Source organism: Helianthus annuus, chromosome 14, assembly GCF_002127325.2.
Source record: "Helianthus annuus cultivar XRQ/B chromosome 14, HanXRQr2.0-SUNRISE, whole genome shotgun sequence".
Lineage (NCBI taxonomy): Eukaryota > Viridiplantae > Streptophyta > Magnoliopsida > Asterales > Asteraceae > Helianthus > Helianthus annuus.
Window position 1 is genome coordinate 20,641,442 of NC_035446.2, and position 4,645 is coordinate 20,646,086.

Genomic DNA, 4,645 nt, shown 5'->3' on the forward strand with positions numbered 1-4,645 from the left:
AAATCCGTATGCGATGAGTAAAAAGCGTCAATAATAAAGGTTAAAACCTTTCTAATAATATTGAAAATAACCAAGGGACTGAATAATACATATAAATAACACGAGGCCCTTAGTTGTAAATAACCAAGGGCCAAATCGCAAAGTTGCCCCTTCGGTTCCGAAAGGTCAGGTTATTAATTACAAAAATTCTGATCATGATTATAAAAGATTCAAGTTACCCCTTCAAAACCCGAAAGGTCAAGTTGATGATTACTAAAGATTTCATTATTTATTACTAAAGATTTTATCATTATTACCAAGATTTAGTCATGATTATAAAATATTCAAGTTACCCCTTCAAAACCCGAAAGGTCAGGTTAATGATTACGAAAGATTTCGTTATTAATTACCAGATTCTCGTAATCATTTCAAAAGACTTAAAAGCCTTGAAAAACCACCCTCTCGCGACCCGCGTTGAGATTTGGGGTAAGTGAAGGCGGGCCGCGAGCCCCCTAAGATACGCGCATGATTTTAAAAAACCAGGCGACCCGCGTACAAGGTGCATGGTTCCCCCATGCGGGCCGCGTCAGGCGCCCAGATGCAGAAACATGCTTAACTTGGCTGTTCAGCCTTCTAAAAGCCATGACCTGCATTTAAACCTTCAAAGTGACCCCTAAACAACTCCTAAACACTAGGGACACATGTTGGAAGGTTGGGGTTAGTTGGGGGACTTGTGTGTCAAAATTTGTTGTGAAACCTTACTATAAAAGGGCATGTTTGGTTCATAACCAACACACAACTCAAAACACACTCCTCTGGTCATTCTAAAGGCTCTCAAGCATTTCTCTGTATACTCTAAGCAAGACCCAACTTCTGTAAGTCGTCTAGATCCTTTGTAGTTTGATTTATGCTTAGATAACTACTAGAAACCAAATCGTCGTAACTACGGTTTGACTTCAAAATAAATCTGTAATGGCTCAGTCTTATTGCGGATCAAAAGTAGTTATGAGTTGGTATTTATGTGGGTAATAAACCCCTAAAAGGGTTTCCCCTGATCACCACTCTAACCATGTCAAATGTCGAGTCAAACGTGCACCTAAAAAACTCAACAGAATGTCGTTTTGGCGAATCTTGCATAATCTGTAATGTATATGCTATGAAACCTGTTTAGACACTCATAAAACATGATATTAAGTATATAAACTTGTTTGCGCTCGTTTGAATCGACCATTTGCTATATTGAACCGGTTCGGAGCCGAATGTCGCAAAAGTTTGACTTTTGCATTGACTTCAGTTCTGACCCGTTTTAGTGAGGTATAGATATGCCTTAGGACTCTCTTAGGACCAGGTTACATGATGGTATAACCCTCTGTGACCGGTTCATTGTTTGTCCGAGTCTTTTACGCATTTCCGCTAATCGCCTAAAAGTTGACCGTAACGCCCTTTATAAATTTAAACGAGGTTTTCGGACATGTGAACGGATCATGACCTTGGTTACTGATTTCTAAGCATGTCCCTAAAATTTCATGTCAATCCGAGGTCCAGAATAGGAGTTATGCCAAATGTCGCAAATTTCGGAACTTTGGTAATTAAATAGCGCATTTAGCATAACGCCTACCTAAACCAAGATTTCGTCCCCAAAACTTTTACCTACTGTTGTAAAATAATATTTGGGGATTTTTAAAGATTTTTAATCATTTTTACCCTGCTCATAACCTACGGTTATGGCTACGGTTCGGTAAATACCGAATATACCCTTTTGGGCCGTAACTTGAGTTCTATAAGGTCTTTTGACCCGATTCCAGTTGCTACTGATTTTAAATAATAAATAAAGTATTTTAGACTTTATAAACTGGTCGGGAAACTCAGATTCCCTATAGAACTCATAAACCCCTTTAAGAATCTTTAAAATGACCGAAAAACCCCTACGGGGCGTATAAAGGACAAAAACTCGTTACGGGCATTACGGAAGGTATCCTACTGATACCACAACCTCTTTAAGGCATATTAACTTAGGAAACAAGCGTAAGACTCTTACGGTTACCCGATGCGCCTTTTGCGCGTACGGTTCGGCGTACGTAACTAGTTTACATGAATTAGCCGATGCGGGTCAAACCATATTGTTTTGACCCCAAAATCCAGAGTGTGAATGTAAGACCCATATAAAACAAGTCTTCGAACTTGTTTGGGCGAAATCACCACTTGTTCCCGGTTTTCGCCTTTCACGCGATTAAACCGTATATATTCCTTTGAAACTGACCGGTCTAAGCTACAGCTATTATAAAGACCCGTTAGGATTCTAATAGGTTGATAAAACCTTCGTTCCAGATTAGGAGCCTAGTAAAAGTACTTGCGACTACTGATTAGAATATACGGCTGAGTTATTATTCTTGCTATTTAAGACAGGAGCTAGCTCAGGTAAATACTCTTAACTTATTTCCCTATACGGGCTTGGGATACGGTATAATAATACCGCTTGGTCGGGTATTGAATATTTAATCGGATTGTGATTAAGTTATTGAGGTAACCCGGTTTGATCTGTATTGTTTGAAATAAAAGCCTTTAGGGGTTAATGACCATGTCCCGGATATCGTTGACATCATTGTATTATAAAATGGTCACGTCTTATGCACGGGGTGTGGGCATACACCTGACAGTTGCATAAGGGAAACGGTATCTCACGCTCAGTGGGCCTATACTTGTGATGTGTCTATTAATCATGACTCGGTTTCTATATCGGGCCCTGAACGTACAACGAACATGTAAAACTGTATACAAGATCATAACTATGATTGTCCCAAGTTATAAAAAGATTAGTCTTGCCGCTGGGTATTTTAATCAAAAGACATTTTGTGCCATGTGCATTCAAATAAATTTTCAATCATTTTCCAAAATGAGTCAGTTGAGTGTATTTACCAGTGTAAACTGACGTATTTTTCCAAAAAGATTAAGTGCAGGTGCTATACGTAATAGGCTGGCTACTCCAGGCATCATTATTCAAGTCTTGCAAGCTTTAGATGTCAAAGTCTGATGAACAATACTTTTCGATATTATTATGTGATCCCCTGTGGATACCTTTCGACTATTTGTAATACATTTGATATTACGAACAATAGTTGAATATAATTATCTTTATGCTTCCGCTGTGCATTATTATATTGTGTGGTTTGACTATGATGTCTCCAACTACGTCACGGTAATCCCCACCGGGCCCACCGGTGATACACGTGGAAATCGGGGTGTGACAGGTTGGTATCAGAGCCAACATTGAGTGAATTAAACACTATCCTAATGTGTTTAATCTCAATGACACAATTGCACATACTTGAGTCTAGACTTAACATACGAATACTCCCGATTCTAAACTAGAATTTACTGCTTCCAATTATTTTTATATTGGATACGTCGCCAAGCGAAGAAGCCAAAATAGGAGTTCTCCACACCCGGGGTCCTGAGATGCTGAGCTTCGTACCGCGGTTAAAATGAAACGAACATCCAAGGAGAAAGTATTCAGAAATAAAATGAAGAAGGAACTCCTTATACTGAAGATCGTTTCCTTATTAGTCCTTATAAGGACATAATTATCTTTCAGTCCCTGCGAGGACAACATTATTCCTTTCAAGTCCCGCTTAGGGCAACTTTATACTTCCACTTTTATATAATGGAATGATTAAGTTTAGACTTTCATTCTAAATAAGAAATATTAAATAAATCAAAACCATTCCTTTTATTTGATCTGCCTAAATAAAGAATCTTAAGGGGGTGAAACCTAGCCTGGTGTCTTTTAAGATCCGGTCATGATGGTACGACCTAATTAAAAGATTCAGATTCGCTGTTAACCTATGTAAGCATGTTAACAAATCATGGCAGATGTGATTCGTTAAAATCGCACACGTCATTCTTATACAATAATCCTTTAAAGGATTTCAAAACCCAAATAAATGATTCATAAATCATGGGTTAAGTCATCAATAAAGATGATCACTCATTAAAACATCCATTAGTGGTGTAGTGCCTACGGGCCAAACTTATTAAAACATCCATTAGTGATGTAGTGCCTACGGGCCAAACTTATTAAAACATCCATTGGTGATGTAGTGCCTACGGGCCAAACTTATTAAAACATCCATTAGTGATGTAGTGCCTACGGGCCAAACTTATTAAAACATCCATTGGTGATGTAGTGCCTACGGGCCAAACTTATTAAAACATCCATTAGTGATGTAGTGCCTACGGGCCAAACTTATTAAAACATCCATTAGTGATGTAGTGCCTACGGGCCAAACTTATTAAAACATCCATTAGTGATGTAGTGCCTACGGGCCAAACTTATTAAAACATCCATTAGTGATGTAGTGCCTACGGGCCAAACTTATTAAAACATCCATTGGTGATGTAGTGCCTACGGGCCAAACTTATTAAAACATCCATTAGTGGTGTAGAGCCTACAGGCCATACAAATTGTCATATAAAACAAAAGGGCAGTGGTAGTCTATGACTCCCTGTCAGAAAAAGGTAATGAACTAGGTTCAAATCTCAAGGCTTTGATTCTCTGAAATCCTAGCTTATAAGGTATAAATGTCCTAGTGACTAGGCCTATTGTGCCAGAATACCTTCATGCTGTGATTCTCTGAAATCATAGCTTATAAATTATATATGTCCTTGT

At 38.4% G+C, this 4,645-nt stretch overlaps 1 long non-coding RNA gene across 1 annotated transcript; it reads left to right on the top strand.

Annotated features, from left to right (window-relative positions):
* Positions 1–530: 530 nt before the first annotated feature.
* Positions 531–3,162, top strand: LOC110905342. Its single transcript, XR_002573041.2, has 3 exons — positions 531–854; positions 2,308–2,397; positions 2,926–3,162. It is a non-coding gene; the product is annotated as an uncharacterized LOC110905342 (long non-coding RNA).
* The last annotated feature ends 1,483 nt before the right edge of the window (positions 3,163–4,645 follow it).